The following is a 27,063-nucleotide window of genomic DNA, read 5'->3' as shown; positions in this document are numbered from 1 at the left end:
TGAATTTCAGTCTAACATCTTTACCATCCTCCTCTGATTCTGACCATCTGCCTTCCCCTTATAAGGACCAATGTGTTTATATTGGAACCACCTAGATAATTTCCCCATCTCAAGATCTCTACCTTAATCACCTCAGCAATGTCCCTTTTAACGTAATATAACATTGTTGCAGGTCTGGGGGATTAGGATGGGGATGGGGGGAATTATTCTGCTTACCACAGTGCTCATCTTTTATTTATATCATGATTTGTGGACTGAAGAGCTACCAATGAAGTGTGAACTTGCTGCAGTTACTCAGGTAATATACCATGAGAACTGAAATTTCAATTCTGTGATTAGGGGCACTAGTCTTATTTAAGTAAACCGTGGTAACTGGAATTTACATGTAACTTAATCATGCATAGCAAGGGCTGCCTGTTTTAAGTCCAGCTGATAAATGAAAAGGATGAGAAGATGCATGGGACTACACATCCACCCCCAGAAGATCAGGTGGAAATGACCTATATGTCTGCACTCATGTTTAGAGAAAAAAAGAGCCTTCTCTTGTGCTGGATCTCAAGGCCACCTGAATACTGACAGCACTACAGCTTTTCTCTCTGAAAAACATGGTACAGGTAAGTATGGAAAAAACTCAAGAAATAATGATATAACTTCTCTCTTATCTTTGCCAACTTCTGCCTACTCCCTCTCACCCCCCAAAAACCATGTCTGAGTATTTTGTACACTAATATGCAACTACTAATAGTGTATTACACTTTGTTTATAAAGTAATTGTCTTTTTTAAAATTTCTGGCTAATAAACATAAAAGAACTTTTCTGATAACTGATTATGAATATAAGAAACATTTCCTATGTGCACAGACATTGTTGAACCAACTCAACAATGCAAACCCTAGAATAAATAACTAGGAACTTAGCTTTTGGACACTCTTAGATGAAACACAATTTAAAAAACCAAAATACTGATATAAATTTCTCATAAATTCATTTTATTTCAACAGCAAGAAAGTCAGTAGTACACCTTTGGTTGGAATTATAAAATATCATTTCTTTAGTATGGGTATCCTCACCATGCCACAAACATAGAAAGGGGCACTAAGAGATGGATATGGGGGTGTCTTCCTTCTCTGGCATTATTATATTAAACTGCAGTACAAATATCTGATCTTACAGAACAGGATACCGCTTGGAGAGGTGTAGCTTATTTTATAATACCAACTATTACAAATACATTCATTGTATGAATTGAGGAGGGAAAAGGAGAAGAAACACCATTTCATGAAAATCCATTCCTGGACGACATCCATACCAAGCCTACCACTTTACAGACTTCAGAATTTATTAGCCAATGCTGCTTACAAAGACTACTCTGGTAGTCTTAAATTGATATTGGATCAAAAAATCACACACAATGCCTAACCATGGTAGTCTGTGAGAAACTAAATCTCTATCTGCCTATGGCTCCTGCTGGGATCTGCATCACAAGCATCTGAATCCTGCACAGGGCTAGAAATGCCCCTGAGACAGCAGTTCCACTGTCTTCATGCTTCACACAGATGAGACCCAAAGTGCTAAGTGCATATTTCAATCACCTGTTCTGAACTTGTTTAGAGCCCCAAAGAGCTGGAAAAGGTGATTTCAGTCCCTCTTTTAGAGGGAATACAGTCGTTAAACTTGGTAATTTGCCTCAAAAGAAGTTTCTTCACACTACAGAGAATAAAGCCTGACATACATTTTGAAACTCTCAGCATGGAGCACTGGGTGTGGTGCATAAACAATGAATTCTGGAACACTGAAAATTTTAAAAAATAAAAATTTTTAAAAAATTAGACTTGAGAGTTGGTCTTCCTGAAATATGTGAAAGGGTAATCTCTCTTCCATGTGGTTGTACCTACACCAAGCTTCCCAGCAAGGACTTTGTGAGCTATACAATGACACATCAAAGTCCTTCAGCTCTCCCCAGCTTGCACCTATTTTCACTTTCACTTTCAGTTTCACAGAAAGTTCTATGGCACTTTCCATTTCACTCTCGACAATCTGAGCAACCTGCGATAGGGAGAGGGGGAAGAGGTTAACAAACTCTCTTCCCAATCAAAGTATGTTTCCCAACCCACCACTGAGGTGATAAGCCAGACTGCAGCTCTTCACCTCATGGTTCTTAAAACTCAAAATCCAAAAAGAAATAGGCATTCCAAACTGGCCTGCACTGATGAGCAGGAGCTCTGCCAGTTTCAGTGAGAATGCTCAGTTTTTAAACCCTCAGGGCAAGACTCTCATCTAACTTCTCCCACACAAAACCAGCCTTGCATCAAAAGTTTCTTAAAAATGAGTATGAATTGCTTCTCGGCCTTTTGGCTAAGATCAAGTATAAAAATGAGTATGAAACTGAACACTCTTAGCTCTTTCTCTACCCTTATAGACTCAACATTTATGTAGCCATCGTGGGACTAGGGAAGGGTTCCAGAAACCTCATGCACCTTAACTTCACCTTTAGCATCTTACTCTTCTATGAAATGGACACAAACACTGCAAAAATACCTGAACAACATCCTCTTCTGCCATATAAGAGCTCCTCATGGAGTTGAAGGATGAAGAAGCTTCCTCTGATTGGGGAGAAATCCCTTGCAGTTTTCTCTTTGGTAACAATCTTACCCCATGAAAAAAGTAGGAAAACTGATCAGCATGTCACTGTGTTATAGAAGAACAGGTTTTTTTAGGGATTTTGAGAAACTCTGGAGAATTTTAATTAAGAGATTAAAGTACATAAGATTTAGAACTATTAGGAAAGTATCTACTTGCTGACTTCCCACCTATCAGGTAAACTCAAAACTCTACCAGCTTCCTCCCAGAAAGGAGGAATGTAACAAAGAAGTCAGTAAATGCAGTTTGAAGAACTCAGCTCCAAAAGATGTCTAACTTATTTCCTATAAACAACCAACATCTTCACTTTCCATGGCAACCTTACTACCAACTTCTCTGCATAATAGCACCAGAGTAGTATGGGGCCTGATCTCTGCCCCAGGAAAGTGAGCTGGTATTGTCTTTAGGCGGTTTATAAGAAGGGCACTCCCTAATATCTTCTTATGGCCAGAAGTGTCACTGTGGTAGAACTGGGGTTTTCCCAACTGCACCACACTTATCAAGTAATTCTAAACCCAGGGTCCAAATGAGGACTTCAGAGACTGTACAAATCCCTTGAAGTTAAGTGTTATAGTCTGCTATCTGTACATTTTTCCTGTACAGAGTGATCTTTTAGCATATTCTCAAAAGAACCTATAACTCCACTGTATTAGACTTAGTTACATCTCCTAACAAGCTGGGTCTACTGGTACAGATTATGGCCCACTAATCACTAAGATAAGGTTACTTTAGAGTAACTGCCCTTAATCATTTCCCTGTATCTCCTCTCTGCCACCCAGATTTCCCACTGTTCGTTCCAGGCAGCACTAACACGATCTTCCTTAGAATCTGGTGCTTCCCTCAGAGAGGGTTCTTCAGCTGTCATAATCTGCAGCCCAAGTTTTTTGACAGGTGGCTCTTATAGGGTCAAAGAGCACAGACAGATGAGGCTGTGGCAAGCTGCTTCCATCCCAGGACCACAAAGGCTGTGCAACTGTCTGTTTGCCAGCTGACTAAAATCTGCTCTGCCCCACCAGGCCCCACTTAGCTCACATCATTGGTTATCAGGATGCTTTTCTGCTTTCCAGTCACCACACCTTCATCCTCTGGATTCCCTGTTGTTCTTTGGCTTCTGATCCCAAATGCTATGATCCTCCTGCTTCCTGTGTGGGCTGCTTCCTCGGGCTCAGCTGACCCCGACACAAGCCCAGGAAGTGATCCTCAGGAACATACCCATATTGCCTTCCACCCACTCCAAAAGCTGTTATTGTCCATATCCTCATTCTGGCCCTGCATCACTCTGCTGTGAACAGTTCTGTAAATATTTCAGTCACAGATCACATCTTCCCTTTCTTTCCTTCAATTTTAGACTTAAAAGAGGTTGATAACTTTTATTTCCAAATCCCTTAAAGCACACAGTATAGTATTATTACCCAAATTAGTTTGATCATTTACTCTCCCTATAAAGAGAGAAAGAGGGAATGTGGTGTGTGTGGTACAAGTGTGGTGTGTGTGCACACTGACTACCATACAGAAAATGTTGAATGAGTAGCCTTAGATATTAGGGGGGGGGGAGGTAAGACAAAATTAATAATCCTCATGTGATGGGCAAGTCTTTATATCTATGTATTTTTGTATGTAAGTGAACATCTTTATATCTGTGTGACTGACTGTATTATTCTCTGCAATGTACATGTATGTTTCTTCTAGAGATAGCAAATTCCATCCTAAACAGCTGATTTTACTTTTTCTGACTCATCTCCAGCAGTTTATTCTTTCCATTTATGCCCCAAACCTTCTTAACTTCCTCCCAGGAAAATTTAAAACCTGGCTGCAGTCATGGTTTGCCAATCTCAATCACAGTGAAATGGTATTTAAAGCAAAAGTATGGACACGGGACCAAATAGAGAAGGGGATCTACTTGTCAGAACAAGAAATAATCTATCCAAGCAATAAGGACAGAACTTAGGAAAATAAGAACAAGAAAAGAGGGCAATACTGACAAAGAATTTATGTGATAAGGAAGTTATCTCGGTATATATTCCCAGACTTCCGAGAACATGGAAGGTGATGAATAGGAAAATCAACATGTTCTTAAGGTGTTATCCAAGAACCAGAAGACCCCTAAGATTCCTTCAAAGTATCTTCAAAGTCAAAGTTGTTTTCCTAATAACACTCAGAATTTATTTTCCTTTTTCAGTCTCATTCTCTCCAAAGTGCACACTAAAGTAACCAGCTATCCTGATTTAGCACTGAAAGTCCCATATCCTGGGAAACCCATTAGTCCCCCACAAAGTGGGACATTTATCACCATAGACTGTATAAGAGGATCTTCCAGAGGTTACAGGACAGGTGAGACTGGAACAAACTGAATGCAGAAATAAATAAGAGAATCCAAATATCTTCTCTTAAGTCAGACATTAAAGAGACTTGTAGAAATGTAAACTAAAACCACTTGTCACCAATTTTTTCTTGTTCTAAAACATTCAGTTGTTTTTAAGAAAATATGTTACTTGTGCTGACATATTGTGAGTTTATTAGTATTTTCAAATGTTAATATGTTTTTGAATTTCCTGTTTAAATTTCTAATATGGTAAATATTAGTATATATAAACCACATAAACTAGGGGTTCTTTGGGACCCTTAGTAATTCTGAGAATATAAAGAGATCATGAGACCAAAACATTTGAAAACTGCTGAAAAATAATGTGTAAAACGCTTCCCTTTTTCTTTTCTGATATAATTAATCTCACTACATTATAGCAGGGTTCTCATTTATGAACAAACCTGTTCTGTCACTTTGCAGCATACTCTACTGATCACCATGGAACTTGAAGGTTGAATGGAAGGTCTCTAACTGCTTCTGAATGTTAACTGTGGCTATTTTAATAATATCAGCCACCAAACCTTGGGCTGCTGTGTTGATAGCTTGACGCTCCGCCTATGAAAATCAATAACAAGGGCTCCATCAGATACACCTAAATGGTTTCATACCTGCTCTTAATATCCACAGATCAGTGCTCACATCTGTAATCTGGACCAAGATGTAATCCAGAACATCAACTATTAAGCTGCATCCTAACAACTAGAATGATCTAGGGCTCTAGATTCTGGGCTATCATCCACGTGAAAACAGTCTAAATAGAAAAAGTTCAGATTCCTTCAGTTTAGAAATCTTCAACATTCCAGAATCAAAAACTGCATTACACTTAAAATGTACTTAGTAGCTCAAAATTATTTCATAAACATATGTATCACCAATGTTCTAGTTCTAAACTTCACTCTAAAAGATCTATTCTTTAAGATACAATTCCTTTTAAGCCTAAATAGATATAAGTAGAATATCATTCTTTGTGATGTGAGAATGTTCCAAGAACATCGTCCATATAAGTGGCTTCTTGGTCCTATGTAGAGTTTGGCCCCAGAGCATCTGAAGCCCTCTGGCTTGAATCAGAGCTTTTTTTATGGCCTGCTGGGGTTAATCATTAGCTGCTAGTGAAAATGCATACCCTAGATTCCTAGATATTAAGTTAGAACCTCCCCAAAACTATTGCTGCCATGAACTGCTTGGCAGGCAACCATAGCTGCTAAAAGTGATCATCCTAAAGAAGCAAGGATGGGCATCTGGGTTAATGTTCAAGGTATAACCTACCCATGAATACCATATCTACTGTCCCAGAAGGTCTCAGAAAGTGGGAAGGGTCTACACTCTGGAAGGATCTATGTAACTTGAGACTAGTTTTATGTCACCTGGGTTACAATCAACTCCTAATATAGTAAATAGTTGTTAAAGAGATAGACAATTTCCCCCTCTTTTTTTTTTTTTGTTTTGTCAGATGCTGATAAATCCACTCTAAACTCATTCAGTTGTCACTGTTTAAAGGGGGACTGAATTTCAGAGTTCTACTGATGCCTCTCCTTCTTGAAACCATAGGCCGCTTTGTAGTGGACTGTGTTACTATTGTTCTTACTTGCTGCTCCACCCAATGCCATGTGATTTCAAATGTTCACTCTAAAAGGTTGACCTTGACTTGTTCTGGCAAGTGAAATGTGAATAAAATTGACATATAGCCCCATCTACAGCTATCCAACATTGTCACAAAAAAAGGCTTATCCCAGATAGACACTTTTCTTTCATTCTCAATTCCAGAATGAAGAAAATATGGAGCAGAGCCACAGTCAACCCAGAGCCAAACTCTAATATAAATTAAAAATAAAATTTCTTATTATAAGCCATTGAAATTTTAGGGTAGTTTTTACTGTGACATAAGCAAGCATAAAAATAAAACTAAGATATATACTTCACTTTCATCATATTGTACTTCCCTGATTCTCTTCCAAAATAAAAAAACTTGGCAGTCTTTGGGATTCTTCACATCTCACAATCTCTGTCCCTTCACAACCAGGGGTTTTCACACGCATAAAAAACATAGGTTTCTGGTAATGGGAGATTAGGCCATTAGGAACAACCTTCCCACTGATAGCAATGGGAAAAGCTGGATAGAGAATGTCTCTTTGAATCAGATAGTTAAAAAGAAATGGGAAATTATAGAACCTAGAGAACCACGAGAGAAATAAAACCAAGGAGATGACCCTGGCATTGGAGGCCACATTTCTCCCAGAGACATCAACAGATTCCAGAAGAGGCAGCTGAGAGAACCTCTGAGAAGAACTTGTTGGTCTTGAGGAGCCTGGGGAACAAACGGGGCAAGAAGTAGAAGGAGCACTAGGAAACCATCAAGTTGCCACCCCAAAACTAACACCCTAGGAAAAAGGATAAATTAGAGATAATCTGGTCTTAACATCTTTGCTTCAATTAATTTCTAATCCTGAAATTGGATCAAAGTCATCCTAGACTGTTGGTCATTCTAGTTTCCTGCCAAAAGCAAATGTAAATCTTCTGAACAAGGTAACATTATCATACAAGCTTCAAATTATACCCACAATCTTTCATAATCAATATTGACACTCAATAAAAAACTACCAGTACAGCAAAGAATTGAGACAATATAACTGTTCTTATAGAAAACTAAGAAAAACAAAGTACAGTAGGAAAAGAATACAGGGATACAAGTTTTAGACTTACTAGACTTATAGACTATTATCAAATTTATTAGACTGTAAAATAAAGTTTAATATAGTCAAGATAATAAAAGACAAAATTGAGTATTTCAACAGAGAACAAAAAACCCATAAAATAAGAGCAAAATGGAAACTCAAGAACTGAAAAATAAAAATAACTTCCTAGAGCTTTGAAATATATCTTAAAATCTGGGATTATGATACCTCCAGTTTGGTTCTTCTTTTTTTCAAGATTGTTTTAGCTATTTGGGGTCTCTTGGGTTCCAAAACAATTTTAGGATTATTTATTCTAGTTCTGTGGAAAATGGTATTGGTATTTTGAGAGAGATTTCATTAATCCATAAATTGCCTTGAGTAGTATGGACATTTTAACAATATTTCTTTCTTCTCATCCATGAGCATGGAAAATCTTTCCATTTGTCTGTGTCATCTTCAGTTTGTTTCATCAACATTTTTATAGTTTCCAGCTCCCTGGTTTAGTTTATTTTTAGGTATTTTATTATTCTTGGTGCAGTTGAAAATGGGATCATTTTCTTAATTTCTCTTTGTGCTACTTTATTATTAGTGCATAATAATGCAACAGATTTCTGTATATTAGTTTTGTATCTTGCCACTTCACTGAATTTATTTATCAGTTCTAGTAGTTTTTTGGTGGGGTCTTTAGTTTTCCATATATAGTATCCTGTCCTCTGCAAATAGTAGAAGTCTTACTTTTTCCTTACCAATTTGGATGCCTTCTATTTCTTTCTTTTGTCTGATTGCTGTGGCTAGGACTTCCAGTACTATGTTGAATAAAAGTGGTGAGAGTGGACATCCTTGTCTTGTTCCTGATCTTGAAGGAAAAGATCTCAGTTTTTTACCATTGAGTATGATGCTAGCTGTGGGTTTTTTTCACATATGGCCTTTATTATGCTCAGGCATGTTCCCTCTAAACCTACATTGATTGAAAGTTTTTTTGTTTTTTGTTTTTTGTTTTTTTATGAATGGACGTTGTATTTTCTCAAAAAGGTAAGAAATAACCATGGTTGCTGAATATGTGGACAAAAAGGAACCCTTGTTCACTACTGGTGTTACTGCAAATTGGTGCAGCCACCATGAAAAACAATATGGAGTGTCCTCAAAAAAATAAAAAACGGAATTACCATATGATCCAGTAATTCCACTACTGGGTATTTACCCAGTGAAAACAAAAACACTAATATGAAAAGATATATGCACCCTTATGCTTATGCAGCATTTTACAATAACCAAAATATGAAGCAATCCAATTGTTCATCCATAGATGAATGCATAAAGAACATGTGGTATATTCCTACAATGGAATAGCACTCAACCATAAGAAAAGAATGAAATATTGCCATTTGCAACAACATGGATGGACCTAGAGGGCACAATGCGAAGTGAAATAAGTTAATCAGAGAAAGACAAATTCCATACAATTTCAGTCATATGTATAATTTAAGAAATAAATGAACAAAGAAAAAAAAAGAACAAACTGGTAGTTGCCAGCCAGAGGGAAGGGAGGGTGAGGGAATGAAATAAAGGGAATTAAGAGTACACTTATCGTGATGAGCACTGAGAAATGTACAGAATTGCTGAATCATTATATTGTACACCTGAAACTAATATAACACTGTATATTAATTATACTCCAATTTTAAAAAGCATCACTCTGTGCCAGGGGAAAAAACAAAACTTAAAGCACTTAAACAGTACCTTCTTTGTAGTTTGGTATGTGTGTACAGTGGAGGATAGTACTGGCATGAAGGGAACATAAAGAAACCTTCTGGAGTTCTGGAAAGTTCTAAAGGATTCAGGACATAAAAGCTCAACAGTTGAGTTCAATAGCAAACTGAAGAGCAAAATCAGTAGATTGAAAGATACATTAGAAGAAAATATCCAGGGGACATATGGGTGGCTCAATCAGTTAAGCGTCTGCCTTTGGCTCAGGTCATGATCTCAGGGTCCTGGGACCGAGCCCCACGTCGGGCTCCCTGCTCAGCAAGGAGTCTGCTTCTCCCTCCTCCCCTTCCCCTCGTGCTGGCTTGCTCTCTAATAAATAAATAAATCTTTAAAAATAAAAAAAATTAAAAGAAGAAAATATCCAGAATTAAGCAGGATGAAATATAAATGTGGAAAATACCAAACAAAGGATATTAAACATAAGGATTTTTTTTTAAGTTTAAGAAATTTTATAATAGGAGTCCCAGAGAGGAAAGAATTCAATGAAGCAATAATTAAAGAAGAAATGACTAAGAATTTTCCAAAATCAACAAAAGGCATCAAGTCACAGATTGAAAGAGTCCTAACACCCTTAAAGGATCAACTAAACAAACATATTCACAGAGAAGCACATAAATTAAAAACATATGCATACTTAGGCATATCACAGAAAATCTAATGGAAATGAGACAGAAAGAAAAATACTGTATGGAAAGCAACCTAAAGAAGAAAGGCAGATTATATTCAAAGAAGGGAGAGTTAGAACATGGGTGGGCAAACTACAGCCTTCAGGCCAAATCTGGCCTATCTTCTGTTTCTGTAAAAATGTTTTATTGGAACACAATCACACTCACTCATTTATGTATTACCTCTTACCATATTTGCACTATAAGAGCAGAATTTAGCAGGTATGAAAAAGACTCTATGCCCTATATGCAAATATACAAGTGAGCTTACTTTATCAGACACAGGCACAATTAAAAACCTAAAGGAAAGTTCTATTTAGTAATAAATGCTTAAAATTTCCCTCTGAGATCAGAAAAGAGGCAAAGATCCTCACTATTACTACTTATATTCAACAATGTCCTAGCTGGTAAGTCAAGCAAAAGTAATAAAATAATAAAGTTGGAAAGGTAGTTATAAAACTACTTTGCAGATGATAATTGCGATGATAGAATATCTGCAAGTATCTACTAATTTTTGAATTAGTAAGTAATATTTGCAAGGCTTCTAGACAAAAAAAAAATAAAAACAACTATATTTCTAAGTGCCAGTAGCAAAGAGTTAGAAAACGTTTAAAAAGTAGGAAAAGAGTAAAAAAAAATGCCATTTGCAACAACATCAAAAGTTTTCAAATACCTAGGTATAAATCTAATAAAATACATATATGATCTCTTCCCCAAAAATTATACATTAAGAGAACTTAAGAACTACAGACCTAAATAAATTGACAGATATATCATGTTCATGGATTAGAAAACTCAAGTGTATAAATATGTCCATTAATCCCATCTTGATCTATGAATTCAAGGCAACGTCAAAAAAATCCCAGCAGGATTTTGTTTTTGTCTAGAAATCCACATGCTGCTTCTACAACATATACGGCAATGCAAAGAACCAAGAATACGCAAATACTCTTGAAAACCAAACAAAAGAACGAGGTAAGAAGACTTACTTTATCATATATCAAGACATCTTACAAAGCTGTATCACAAAGGTAATGTGGCACTGTCTAAATAATGAACAAATACCACAGACAAAAGTAATGCATCCAAAAACAGATCCATATTTGAAAATATAATTTGTGGCAAAGGTGACACTGTAAAGTAGTGGGGGGGGAAGCTCAGTCTTTTCAATAAATAGTTAGGGACAACTGTATATCCTTGAGTGGGAAGGAGAAAGACCTTGACCCTCAGTCTCTCAAAATACATAAAAACCAGTTCTTGGTTGATTTATAGATATAAATATATATGGCAAAATAAAAAAGCTCCTAGTGAATATTTTCTTGAAATTGGGGTATAGAAAACTTTGTTAAAACAGATCAAGGAAAATACTACAATAATATAAAAGATGGATAAATCCACGTAAGCAAAGGGCTCATATCTGGAATATATAAAGGACTCTCATAAATCAGTTAAAAAATAGATAATTCAAAAAAAGAGAGACAAAGATTTAAATAGACCCTTCACAAAAGAAGATATCCAAATGGACAATAAACAAAAAAGGAGCTCAACATCACTAGTCATAAGGGAAAGGCAAAAATCAGAGGGGGAGATGAATCATGAGAGACTGTGAACTCCACAAAACAAACTGAGGGCTTTGGGGGGGGGTAGGAAAATGGGTGAGCCTGGTGATGGGTATTAAGGAGGGCTCGTATTGCATGGAGTACTACTGGCTGTTACATGTAAACAATGAATCTGGGAACACTACATCAAAAACTAATGATGTACCATATGGTGACTAACATAACACATTAATTAATTAATTAATTAGTTAAAAGCAGAGTGAGGTACCATTACACAGTTACCAGAATGGCTAAAATTAAAAAGACCAATGACAGTAAGCAATGGCAAGTATGTAGATAAACAGAGCTGATGGCAATGTTAACTGGGATACCCACTCTGTAAAACTGTTAGGCAGTATATACTGCAGGTATAAATGTGCTTATTCTATGACTCACCAATTCCACTCTAAAGGTAATCAAGTTGGGTGCATATGTTTACCAAAAGACACAAATAAGAATGTTCATAGAAGCTTTATTAATGATAGCTAAAACCTGGAAATAGTGAAAATTTCTGCCACCATTCAAACAGATAAATAAATTGTTGGTATGTTCCCACAATGTCAGTTAAATAAAGACATGAGCTAGAATTGCGTATGACACTAATGAATCTCACAGACCTATATTTGAGTGAAAAAATTCAGACCCAAGAGTACATACAGTACAATTAATTGCACTTAAATAAAATTCAAGTTCATACAAACTACCCTATACTTTTATGTGTGTGCTGGGGTGGGAAGGGGATGGTATTGATTTCAAAAGGAACATAAAGAAGCCTTCCGGGTGCTGGAAAAGTTCTATATCATGACTGGGATAGTGGTTATATGGGTATACACATTAAGACTTCCAGCTTTATGCTTAGGGATTTGTACCCTTCACTGTACGTGTTATTTCTCAATAAAAAATTTAAGAATAAACCAAATTAATTCCCTCTCCTCATCTAAAGTTACTGATAAGAATGCAAAGGCCAAACACAGTGTGGGAGAGAATATTTTCCAAAAATATAATCAATAATGAGCTCCTATATATAAGAAAAGACAGGGGGCCTGGGTGGCTCAAATGGGTAAGTATCTGCCTTCAGCAAAGGTCTTGATCTTGGGGTTCTAGGAGTCTGCTTCTCCCTCTCCCTCAGCTCTCCTCCCACCCCCTCTTGTGCGTTCTCTCTCTCAAATAAATAAAATCTTAAAAAAAAAAGTAAAAAGAAAACTCAACAACAAAAGATGAACAAGAAAACTTGAAAAAGTACTTTCCCAAGAAAAAATAGCTAATGGTTAATATATATTTGTTAAGTTGCTTTACCTCATTAGTATTCAAGGAAATGCAAAGTAAAACTAACAAGATACTACTTTAAACCCACCAGAATAGCTAAAATTGTATCATCGTAATAGCAACTGTTGGCAAGGATGCAGAGCAATGAGAACTTGCACATACTTCTGATGAGGACAATTGCTACAACCACCATAAGAAACCATTTGGCTTTACCTACCAAAACTGAAGAAGCAGTAATTCTATGACTTGGTCTTTACCAAACGTAATGGAAACATTGGCGCACCAAGGACCTTGGACAAGAATTTTCAAAACAGCAAGATTAACTCTGAGAAACAAACTGAGGGTTTTGGAAGGGAGGGAGGTGGGGGGGATGAGTGAGCCTGGTGGTGGGTACTAAGGAGGGCACATATTGCATGGAGCACTGGGTGTGGTGCATAAACAGTAAATCTTGGAACACTGGAAAAATAAAATTAAATTTAAAAATAAATAAAATAAATAATAACAATAATAATAAACTCTAAACTGGAAACCTAAATGTCCATCAATGGAAAAATGGATAAACTGTGATATATTCACATAATAGAATACACTACAATAAAAGTTACTCCAAATGAAACATGAATGACTTACCTATGCAATTTTGAGTGAAAGAAGCTAAATGCAAGAATATATACACATGATGTAGAAAGAGGTCAAAAATACATAAAACTATAGGCTTAGAAATGACAATAGCAATTATTCCTGGAAGGGCTGTAGGTAGTGATTAGGAAACATCAAAGGATTTTCTATGTGACTTGAGTAGTTGCTACACAGGTGTAGCTCTGTGATAATATACTGAAATTTACATTTGTTTACTGTATTTTCCCTATGTGTATTTTTCAATATAATAAGGGTTTAAACAAAAAGTAAAACCAAACCAAAACCAAAATTTGCATCTGATTATGTTTATTCATAATTCAGAGGGGTGGAATTTTCTTTTTTTTTTTTTTTTTCAGTAACAACATAATGAATCCATTAAAACTTTGACTCCTAAGGATTTGGCATGAAAGGTTTTACTCTCAGAGAGTCCAGATATGGACCCTCAACTCTATGGTCAAATAATCTTCAACAAAGCAGGGAAAAATATACATTGGAAAAAAGACAGTCTCTTCAATAAATGGTGCTGGGAAAATTGGACAGCTATATGTAGAAGAATGAAACTCGACCATTCTCTTATGCCATACACAAAGATAAACTCAAAATGGATAAAAGACCTAAAGGTGAGGCAGGAGTCTATCAAAATCCTAGAGAAGAACAGAGGCAGTAACCCCTTCAACATTGGCCACAGCAACTTCTTTCAAGATATGTCTCCAAAAGCAAAGGAAACAAAAGCGAAAATGAACTTATGGGACTTCATCAAGATCAAAATCTTCTGCACAGCAAAGGAAACAGTCAGTAAAACAAAGCAGCAACCCACAGAATGGGAGAAGATATTCTCAAATGACACCGCAGACAAAGGGCTGATACCCAAGATCTATAAAGAGCTCCTCAAACTCAACACACACAAAACAGAAAACCACGTCAAAAAATGGGTAGAAGACATGAACAGACACTTCTCCAAAGGAGACATGCAAATGGCTAAAAGGGACATGAAAAAATGTTCATCATCATTAGCAATCAAGGAGATTCAAATCAAAACCACATTGAAGGGTGCCTGGGTGGCTCAGTGGGTTAAAGCCTCTGCCTTCGGCTTGGGTCATGATCCCAGGGTTCTGGGATCAAGCCCCACATCGGGCTCTCTGCTCAGTAGGGAGTCTGATTCCCCCCCTGCCCCGTCTGCCTCTCTGCCTACTTGTGCTCTCTGTCAAATAAATAAATAAAATCTTAAAAAAAAAAAAAAGAACACATTGACATATCACCATATACCAGTTAGGATGGCCAAAATCAACAAGACAGTAAATGACAAGTGTTGGAGAGGATGTGGAGAAAAGGGAACCCTCTTACACTGTTGGTGGGAATGCAAGTTGGTGCAGCCACTTTGGAAAACAGTGGGGAGATTCCTTAAGAAATTAAAAATAGAGCTTCCCTATGACCCTGCAATTGCACTACTGGGTATTTACCCCCAAAGATTCAGATGTAATGAAAAAGGGGCCATCTGTACCCCAATGTTCATAGCAGCAATAGCCACAGTTGCCAAACTGTGGAAAGAACCACAATGCCCCTCAACAGACCAATGGATAAAGAAGATATGGTCCATATGTACAATGGAGTATTATGCCTCCATCAGAAAGGATGAATACCTAACTTTTACATCAACATGGATGGGACCGGAAGAGATTATGCTGAGTGAAGTAAGCCAAGCAGAGAGAGTAAAGTATCATATGGTTTCACTTCCTTGTGGAGCGTAAGGAATAACATGGAGGACATTGGGAGAGGGAGAGGAGAAGTGAGATGGGGGAAATTGGAGGGGAGACAAACCATGAGAGACTGTGGACTCTGAGAAACAAACAGGGTTTTGGAGGGGAAGGAGGTGGGGGGATGGGTGAGTCTTGTGGTGGGTATTATGGAGGGCACATATTGCATGGAGTACTGGGTGTGGTGCATAAACAATGAATTCTGGAACACTGAAAAGAAATAAAATAAAATGTAAAAAAAAGAAAAGGCTTACTCTCGCATCTTTAGGTGCAAAAATATTAATTTTCAAAAACTTACATGGTTCATTTACATATATGACTCTATCTACCATTTTTCATAATGTAAAATCCCATGAAACATAACTCGTTAGATCAAGTCTTAATTTTTCAGCCTGCCATTAAAAGCCTTCCACTTGCTGACTCCATCTGACCAATATAAAATTATCTACCCCTAAGTGACAACTGATTTAGAGATATGGTAAAAGCCTGATAAATATTTGATGTCTGCTTATTTGGGAGCCTACAGAGTGAAGAAATAACAAAAGCCAACTATTCCTCCATGGTCCCTAAGATCATTAGTGCTCTGAAGGTTTCCTGCTCCAGACAGAAGTTAAGCAGTATGGGGCTGGGAATTTTCAATACATACAATGTGTAGTGGGCACTAACATGCGAAATTTTGGGAGAAGATGAAATACAAGGAGTTCAAACAGGAAGATGTGGACTATATAGAAATTTAAATGTTCAGATACATAGAATACTTTCTGTGGATCCCAATGATTTCAGAGTTTTTAATAATAATTTGAACACATACCATCAATAAATACTTAAAATGGTGCTAAGAAAACAGCCTTCTTCAATATATTGGATATACTAATAGCCTCTGTTGAGCCACTGCTTTTAAAACAAACACACAAGTAGAATGAACCAAAAATGAAGGAACCACATATAATGATTGGTTAATCTCTAGAAACATTGGCAATTTGGTGTGATACAACAAACTGGTATATGATAACTGAAACAAAGAACATTAACAGATATAAAAATTAAATTTATAACTTATTAGCAAAACTACTAAGTAACTGGTTTACTGAAACAGAACATCTTTAAAGTATTTGAAGTATTACTAAGTGAACCCATATTTACATTAGTCTTCTAAGGACTGTGTTCAGCAAATTTAGGCATGAGCCATCACTTCAAAATCCTTAGTGAAACAGAAGATCCAATTAATACGCTATTGATCCCTAAAAGGAAAATTAGCAGTGTTTAGTCTATAGAAAAAGTATATGTCATTAAAATATTAAGTCAAAAATCCAGAGACATTTCAACATATGTGAACTTTATGATAAGGGTTGTTATCATGGATTCCTGGTAAATATCTACACCTTCCCAAAATGGTCTGAACAAACCCATTTCTTTTACAATTCTTCACTATCTCTCTCATGAAATGATTAATGCCTACAAAGAAAATACAAAAATAATTGCAACCAAAGTCCATTCTTAAGCTCATTCACTATCTTCAATATAGTGAAATATGCCAAAACCCTACCATGATTCTTCAAATTATATTGCATCATCAAAACTTTGCATATAAACTTTCATTCCCTTTTTGCAGACTCAGAAAGTTAGAAACTAAAGGGACTTTAGAAATGACATACTCTACATAATCTCCTCTAGTCCCATCCATGTTGATACAAAAGTTGGGTATTCATCCTTTCTGATGAATATATATATATTCATATATATATATATATACATATATATATATATATATATATACTCCATAGTATATATGGACCACATCTTTATCCATTCGTCCGTTGAAGGGCATCTTGGTTCTTTCCACAGTTTGGCGACCGTGGCCATTGCTGCTATGAACATTGGGGTACAGATGGCCCTTCTTTTCACTACATCTGTATCTTTGGGGTAAATACCCAGTAGTGCAATTGCAGGGTCATAGGGAAGCTCTATTTTTAATTTCTTAAGAAATCTCTACACTGTTTTCCAAAGTGGCTGCACCAACTTGCATTCCCACCAACAGTGTAAGAGGGTTCCCTTTTCTCCACATCCTCTCCAACACTTGTTGTTTGCTGTCTTGTTGATTTTGGCCATTCTAACTGGTATAAGTCAAGCAGAGAGAGAGTCAATTATCATATGGTTTCACTTATTTGTGGAGCATAAGGAATAACACAAAGGACATGGGGAGATGGAGAGGAGAAGGGAGTTGGGGGAAATTGGAGGGGGAGACGAACCATGAGACACTGTGGACTCTGAAAAACAATTCGAGGGTTTTGGAGGGGCCACAGATGGGAGGTTGGGTGAGCCTCGTGGTGGGTATTATGGAAGGCATGTATTGCATGGAGCACTGGGTGTGGTACATAAACAATGAATTCTGGAACACTGAAAAGAAATTTTAAAAATAAATGAAAATGGAAAAAAAGAAAAGAAATGATATACTCTAACTCTATCACGAACAAAAAACATGAAACTAAACTCCAGAACAACAGAGCAGGTACTAAAACCCAGGATCTTAAGATTATTCCATGGTACTTTTCACAGGCTTCTTCTGCTCTTTGATTATGTTAATCTTTTACTCTTTGGTCTTACCACTTCCAGGCTTAAAACATTAATAGCTCCTTTTAGCATCTAAGCTACAATCCAAATAGGACCAAACTGAAATTAATACACGAATAATAAATACTTCATTAGGAATATATACAATTCACTTCTTAAAAGTTTAAAAAGTTACAAAGTTTAAAAAGACTATGTATAATATACTATTCAAACAAATTCATATTCCCTATACCGGCATTCATCCTTTGCAATATAGGCTCATTATTATGTCCTATAGATCTTCAGGGTGAGTTTGTTGTTCCAGGCCGGCCAAAGTCTTCACTGCTCATTCCTGTCCCTGAGTTAGAGAAGTCTTCTCTAACTGGTCTATCTTTATTTATATGTGCTGATCTATCTTTATTCATATGTGCAACTTCTGCTTTTTCACAGCTCTGCTCATCCTAAATAGTAAACATTAACAACTCTTAACCAAAACACCTCATTTGAGAATTTCCGTTTGTGACTAGCACAGGAGAGACATTTGACGAGACTGTGGGTGAAAGGAAGGGGAGAAAACCCTGCCAACTGAAGCTGTTGGTGATATTCAACCACCAGCATAAGAATTTTAGAAAGCAATAAGGCTCTTACCTTTTCTGTTTAAGAATTACTGTGTTATTATTGAGTGAAAAGCAAAGAAAATGATGAGATTGAAGAGAATGCATCTCTACAAATTCTCTTACCTGACTCCTGTCAGAGGCCCTCAAACATTCAGAGGCTGAAAGAACTACTTTAAAAAAGCAAAGGGAAGGGTTGGGGGAGGCAAACCAGGAAACAGATTCTCAACTCTAGCGAACAAACTGATGGTTACCAGAGGGGAGGTGGGTGAGGGATGGGTGAGTAGGGAAGGGGATTAAGGAGTATACTGTGATGAGCACCAGGTGATGTATGAAAGTGCTGAATCACTGTATTGCACACCTGAAACTAATGTTATACTGCACGTTAACTAACTGGAATTTACGTAACAACAAAAAAATCAATCCTGATATATAATTTACATACCGTAGAAGGAACCCACTCTAGGTGAATAGTTAGATGCATTTAACAAAGGTACACTTCAAGATACGAAACATTTTTATCACCTTTATCAGTCAGCCCTCCATTATCAGCCTCAAACTCTCACTGATCTGCTTTATAACACTATACCTTGGTTTTTCATATTCTTAAAATTCATAAAAATTGACTTATGCTGTACATCCTCATTTGAGTTTGCTTTCTTTTGCTAAGTAGTATTCCATAGCAGAGATATACCAAAATCTGTTTTGGTTTGGTTTGGTTACCATGGTCCTGTTCATAGATATTTGGTTGTTAGGAATAAAACTGCTATAACATTCACATATAAGTCTTTCTTTGGATATGTTTTCATTTTTCTTGGACAAATACGCAATACTAAAATTGCAGGATCACGTAATTGTTTCACTCTATATCAAAGAGTCATAGCATTTTCCAAAGTGGTTGTACCATTTTATAACTCTATCAGCAATATAAAAGAAATACAGTGCTTTTTATTTTAGCCATTCTAGTGTTTTTGTAACGGTATCTCTTTGTGGTTTAAATTTGCTTTTCCCTGATGACTAATGATGATAACATTTGACGTGGTCATTCATACATCTTCTTTTGTGAAGTGTGTCTGTTCAAATCTTTTGACCTTTATTTTATTGGATTGTTTGCCTTCTCAGCATTGAGTTATAAGAGTGTTTTACATATTCTTGATGCAAGTTCACTGTACAACAGGAACTGCAAATATCTTCTCTTTTGTGGCTTGCCTTAGATTTGCTTAATGGTGTCTTTTACCAATGTTTATATTTTATGTTTAATTTGGTGTAATTATCACCTAAAAAATCTTTGCCTACCTCAATGTCACAAAGTGTTTTTCACCAATTTTCTTCTGGAAGATTTATAGTTTTAGCTTTTATTTTTAACTCTATGCTCCATATGAAGCTAACTTTGGAATATAGTATAAGATAATAGTTGAAGTTCATTTTTTTCCCATACCGGTCTCCAGTTGTTCTAGAACCAATTGTTGACAATGACCATGCTCCATTGAGTTAACCATGGTGACTGTTGAAAATAAAGCCACCATATATGTATAGGTCTATTTCTTTTTTTTTTTTTTTGAAGGTCTTCTTTTTTTTTTTTTAATTAACATATAATGTATTATTAGCCCCAGGGATACAGGTCTGTGAATTACCAGGTTTACATACTTCACAGTACTCACCATAGGTCTATTTCTGAACCCTTTATTGTGACCCTTTTTTTTTTCATGTCTACCCTTATCCCTACTTTAATTATTATAGTTTTATACTAAGTTTTGAACCCAGGGAGTGTTAGTACTCAACACTGTATTTTTCCCCAAAAAATTTTCCTAGTTTTTCCAGGCCCTTTTAATTTCCACATAAATTTAAGATCAATTTGTCAAATTCAACACAAAAATCTAATGGACTATTGATTAGAATTAAATTGAATCTATAGGACAATTTATAGAAAACTGCCATCACAATAACATTGTGCCTTCTAATAAATTAACATGGTAAACCTCACATTTACCTAAGTATCTTCAATTTCTTTCAGGATTGTTTTAGAGTTTTCAGTAAAGTCTTGCACATACTGTTGAATTTATCCCACATATATCAGGTATTTGGATGTTATCATAATGGTTTTATTTTTACTCCATTCACTAATTACTAGCATACAAAAATCCAACTGATTTTTACAAATTAACTTTATATGGGGATAGAGCACCTGGGTGGCTCAGTGGGCTAAGCCCCTGACTTTGGATCGGTCATGATCTCAGGATCCTGGGATCCAACCAGGCTCTACACTCAGGAGGGAGTCTGCTTTTTCCCCTCTCCCTCTTCCACTTCCCTAACCCCTGCTTGTGCTCTCTCTCAAATAAATAAATAAAATCTTAAAACAAAAAAAAAACTTGTACAATGGAATATTTCTAAATTTAGTTATTTGTTCTAGTAGTTGTTTCATAGAATTGAAATTATTTTCTATGTATAAGATCATGTTATATGTGAATAAAGTTTTCTTTTTGGGGACTGAGGTCAGGGTTGATTACAAAGGGTATGAAGTAACTTTCTGGGATGATATGGTCATGATTCCATATCTAAGTTGTGGTGTAGGTTATAGGACTCTGTGCATTTGCCAAGACTTATACAAATATACATCTTAAAAGGGTAAATTTTATTGTATATAAATTGTTCCTCAATAAATTGCCAAAAGACAAGATAATTTAAAACAATAATTCTCAAACTGCTTTTGTTCTTTCATAGTTTCTGGTACATTCAATCAATGGTTTACTGTTTTGAATTGAAACTATTAAAACCTAAAGCATAGCACAATTCCAAGACTTTATGGCATATTCACAATGACAAACTAGCATATACATCAGTTGGGTTTTTTTAATCCCATTTTTGCTCCTATTTTTATGAAAAAAGACCATCTTAGCAAATAATCATAAGGATGATGTTATTTAATTAACAATATCTGGGGGAAACTTCTCAGTAATAGAAATGTTAACAGAAAATTTTGTAACACTATTTTTTCAATTAATATGGCAAGATAATTGACTAGTATCTAAAAGATAACTAATAGTTAATGTTTCTTTACCTGTATATCTGGACTTGAAGGAATCAATGTATCAAGCGGCATCATTTTCTTTAATGCCCATCTGCTCTGCCGAAGATTTAGCACCCATTCCATAAATGATTCCATAGCAAATCTGAAAAGGAGTCATCAAACTCAGTAAGTAAAGTAAAGGTCATAACTACATAAACTGCAAACATAAAAAGTTGATCAGGATTGAAATTTGGTAAACTTTTTATTTCATAGAGTGTCAAAGAAATGATTAGATCTGCTTTTGGTAGGTTAAATTCATAGAACCTGATATCCAGAGAACATCTTTTGTCTTTTCTGCCTTTTAACAATACTTTCAGGCTGGGGGAGGAAGGGGAAGAACATGAATAATTGTGAATGTATGTGTTTTAAGAAACTAATCCTAGTGATTTAAAAGGGAAGATTTATTTCTGACTCTTTGTCATGTATCCAGTAGTCTTCAGAGTAGCTTTCTACTCTTATAATAATACCACATTAACTTCTGCTTAGACAAGCGCCCACGAGTCAGGAAAGAGAAGCATTACAAATATTCCTCTCCTGGCTCCTGCATAGGACAGAGCAGGAAGAGAAGGCTTCGGTGTTCGACAATAGGGAATACTTGATTGGAAATAAATATGCCTCCTGATATCCCACAATTGCAGAATTCAATTGAGTTAAACAAGTTCCTGAGGAAATTTTGGGAGTAGTAGAAGGAAATAGTCTAAATAGGTCAGTAGGAAACTGTAAATTTAATAATAAGTATTTAGTTTAAATAAATAGTTAACATGTTTAACTAGTTAAATCCTAGATCCAAATAACCAGTTTATAACCTAGTTCCAGAATTTATAAGATTACCTTGCAGAGGGACGCCTGGGTGGCTCAGTTGGTTGGACGACTGCCTTCAGCTCAGGTCATGATCCTGGAGTCCTGGGATCGAGTCCCGCATCGGGCTCCCAGCTCCACGGGGAGTCTGCTTCTCTCTCTGACCTTCTCCTCGCTAATGCTCTCTCTCACTGTCTCTCTCAAATAAATAAATAAAATCTTTAAAAAAAAAAAAAAAAAGATTACCTTGCAGAAGCTACCTAAACTCTTGTATCTTGACTTCTTCATCCATGAGGATAGTAATACCTGCATCATGGAATTGTGAAGATTACTAAATTATTACCTCTAAGTGTTCAGAAAACTAACATAAAGCAAGTTCATATAAATGTCATTAAATATCATTTTAAAAGATAATTCGTAAAAGATGATTATCAGAGTCCCAAGCTACTTTTAATGTGATAAAACAACTACAAGTTTTTTGTCCTTTCCTGTCTTTTTTAATACATTGAGAAGGATTTTTTTCCCCTCCTTTTATCTTTTCCTTTTTGGCGGTTCTACTTTTCTTTTTTTTTTTTTTTACTGTTACTCCTTTTTTAATTTTTTTTTTTTTTAAACTTGGGTAGTACAAAGCAGTGGCTGAGATCTCAGCCAGACCAAGGAGTAGACAGTGCAGAGCATAAACACTATTAAGTCATGCAAGAACTTATGAAAAAGAGGCAGATATCATCAGTGGATGAGTGTTTAGATGATAAAGTCAGCATGTCTAAGTTCTGGCATTCTGAGCTCATCCTGGCTCCACCACTTATAGCTGTATGATCTTTAGCAAATGACTAACTTTTGGTGCTTCCCTTTATGCCTATTTAAAATGGCAATAATAATTGTGCCTATTTAAAATGGCAATAATAATTGTACCTATTTCATGGGTTTATTATGAAGGTTAAATATTGGAACATTAGTTCTTTATCCAGGGTTCAATTCTCGCTGAATGCAGGAGCCCAGAGATTATTAAACAGAGAGGGCAAAGCTGGTTTTCTAAAGAGTGGAAGAAACATGTGCTGGTGCTGAACAGGCAATGGCTGAGAGGAAGGGTTTCATGTCTAATGAGCCAGTCAAGACTTACAGCTGTGAGTAACTAGAAGTATAAATGCAAAACTAACACAGCGGGATCTTAAAGGTGGGAATGATGGTCTTTTGTCTCAGCCAGCAATCCTATTTTTCAAAAATGGTCTCAGATTTCCCACAGGCCAAGTGGCAAAAGAAATATCAGTGTCAATAGAGGCCCGAAAATGGTACAAATGTGGCCTTTGACTTTCTCTGTGCGTGACAGTCATCCAGGAGTAGGAACTAATAAGGACCCCCTTAAAAAGTCCAAGGACAGTATAAAGTTTCACATGTGGTTAGCTAACCAATGACCTCAAAAAACGAAAAAGCTATCAGTTATTAATTATAATCCACAGTTCAGTGATTCTTTTTCAATAAACATTTAGAGAACACCTATAAAAATAAAAATATGAAACTGTTTACAGACTAGAAAGACATTTTTTAAAATACACATACATACACATAAATAACAACTACTACCACCACGATATCTACCACTAATGTGGATGGCTTTCCTTATGCGAGGTAGCCTCAAAGTCTAGCTGATTCTTTCTACTGACTCTATGAAGGAGAGTATGATGAATACCATGAGACAAGCTCAGCTGAATATGGTTTGAAAGATCCACAGATGGAGAAATCATTATTCCCCAACTGCAAATGATCAAGGAATTTTTAAAATTTTTTAAATCATTAATATTCTCATATATGTTAAACATTTCACCTGCTTTGCTTGTTGCCTCAGATCATCCCCAACAGACTCTGGCTCAATCATCTTTCACTCAGCTGCAATACTCCTGAAAACATCAGCCCCAGTGTTTAATACTTGAATGAGGCAACGATCGTGGGATAAATGAGTCAAGATCCTCAGTTCAAGTTGAGAGTAATCAGCAGCTAATATTAAGCCATCTGAAATAGATATGATTTTAGAAAAGCTGGTACAAAGATAAGTCCACATTTTATACAACTGAGCAGGATGACAGAAATTTAGTTCTAACTTAGAACCATAAGATTAGAGAAGGGAGGGAAAACTGAAGGGGAGGAAATCAGAGAGGGAGACAAACCAGGCTCTGGACTCCACGAAACAAACAGGGTTACAGAAGGAGAGGGGCTGGGGGATGGTATAACCGGATGATGGGTACTAAGGAGGACATGTGTGGTGATGAGAGCCAGGTGTTATATGCAACTAATGAATCATTGAACATTACATCAAAAAACTAATAATATACTATATATTGGCTAACTGAACATAAAAAAAGACATTACGTGCCCAAAAGTTAAAATCTTGCTCTTATGTGATGCAATTCAGTTCTGTAACTTAGATAATTTTTTTTCTGTTCAGTTTTCAAGTATATGTAATATGTGTAAAGCCACCCCTGACTTCTGCCCCTTAAACCACTATGCTAGTGCTTTCCTCAGTGTTTCTGTAGCATTTGACACATAATCTAAAATGGTTCTTTCGTGCCTCTCCCACATAGCACAGAGCCATTAGGTATGGGATACTTAATTTTCTTTTGCATTCTATGCAAACCCTTATGCATGGGGCACCTGGGTGGCTCAGTCAGTTAAGCGTCTGCCCTCAGCTCAGGTCATGATCCCAGGATCCCGGGATCGAGCCCCATGTCATGCTCCCTGAGCAGTGGGGAGCCTCTCCCTCTCCCTCTGCCTGCCATTCTGCCTACTTGTGCTCTCTCTCTCTTCAAATAAATAAATAAAACATTAAAAAAAAAAAAACAACCTTGCACAGTTCTGATACTTCATAGCTCCTTAAATAGTTGTTGAATGAATGAATGAAGAAACTGGTTTGCAATGTGTGCACACTGTAAGTGGGCTGGAAAGAAACATGTGCTCTGCTTTGACAATAAAAACATTCAGTGGACTGTGGAGTGGACTCTGAGAAACAAACTGAGGGTTTTGGAGGGGAGGTGGGTGAGGGGTTGGGTGAGCCTGGTGGTGGGTATTAAGGAGGGCACGTATTGCATGGAGCACTGGGTGTGATGCATAAACAATGAATCTTGGAACACTGAAAAGATAAAGCCTAAATAAAAAAAAATAAAATAAAATAAAAATTAAAAATTAAAAAAAAAAGCATTCAGTGGAAACAAGGGGTTGATATGTGGAGAAGGGTTACTTAGAGGATTCAGAGAGTTTACCTATGTAATGGAAATTACTGGATTAGATATACCTGGCAAAAATAAAATTTAAAAGATTACGGCTAAGAAAAAAGGAGGGAAAATGCGACTGATATCACCACACACTCATTGCCATATTATAAAAAAGGCATGCTACAAATCAAGAACAAGAGAAAATATAAACAAGTAGTTCACAGAAACAATCAAAAGAACCTTAAATATACCAAAGAATACTCAACTTCATTCACAATAAAAGAGATGTAACTAAAACTATAGCAAGAAACAATTTTTCTCTAGTGAAAAATCCAGAAATTGGACAGTACATTCTGTGGCAAGGCTGAGAAAGAAACACTTACTGTTATTAGGAACTAAATGGTCACTGCCCCCTATTACAATGCAATTCAACAATATCTATCAAAATTGATCAGGTTTACTCTGTGACTCAGCAAACCCATAGTTTGTTACACAGATGACCTGCACAGAGATTAAACTGGTTTACATTCAAATTTATTTACTGATAATCACAACTCTCCATTATAAAAACATTACATGAGAAAAGGCACATAACAGTGTATCTGGAATCTTTATTTTTGTGTAAGAATAGAGGAAGAAAATATTATATATTCATATTTGCTTACCTCTGCATAAAAAATACTACAGGAATATATAAGAAACTCATATAGGAGGTCATCTAGAAGAGCTGTAGACAGTAGGATAGCTAGGACATGGAAGGAAGCAAACTTCTCAATACACACCTTTCATATACTTTGATTTTGAAATTATGTAGAATAAATGAACAACTTAAAAATATATAATAATATGAAACAAATTACCACAACTTTTATGGCCTTCCTGCCATAAATAAGAAAAAAACTGACAAATCTGTTTTTAGGTATTGGAATAGACAGTGCAGGACTACAGTCTCTAAGAAGCAGGGAGGAGAAATGAGACAAGGGGAGCCATGCAACTATCTCAGTTTTCTGAAAGGAGGAATTTACCAGAACACATTGCAGGGAAGAAGAAATGAAACAAAGCACTATGATCTGAGCTGAGGAAGCAGAGGCTAGAGTTTGTGCCTACCGAGGAGGCTAGAATTTTGTGGTAATTTGACCAAGTACTAAAGGAGTGAGAAAGTTCAGGAAACCAGGCAAAAAAACAATACTAAAGAAATAACTACTACCAAAGAAACAGCCACCATCACATAGTTGTCAGCTGATGAACTACTTGAATAATAACCTCTTGAATGTTGAGAGATGTTCAAGCTGTGACCAGACCGAGTAGACAGACCCTGTTAGCACGCTGAGCACCAAGTAGAGACCTCAACAAGGCTACAGCTTACAATCAGGGCTAATCTGGCCCTAGAAAAAAAGTCACTTTAAACATTTGCTAACAAAGCTTTAAAAATCACAAAATGATCAATCTGAATGTGAAAGTAATC

The 27,063-nt window shown here is 36.3% G+C and overlaps 1 pseudogene; it reads right to left on the bottom strand.

Annotated features, from left to right (window-relative positions):
- Positions 1-1,818: 1,818 nt before the first annotated feature.
- Positions 1,819-27,063, bottom strand: part of LOC111146266 — a 120,654-nt pseudogene continuing 95,409 nt past the window's right edge.

The sequence above is a fragment of the Enhydra lutris genome, unplaced genomic scaffold (genome assembly GCF_002288905.1).
Source record: "Enhydra lutris kenyoni isolate GAN:26980312 unplaced genomic scaffold, ASM228890v2 scaffoldscaffold2, whole genome shotgun sequence".
Lineage (NCBI taxonomy): Eukaryota > Metazoa > Chordata > Mammalia > Carnivora > Mustelidae > Enhydra > Enhydra lutris.
This window is presented reverse-complemented; position numbering and strand designations above follow the sequence as displayed.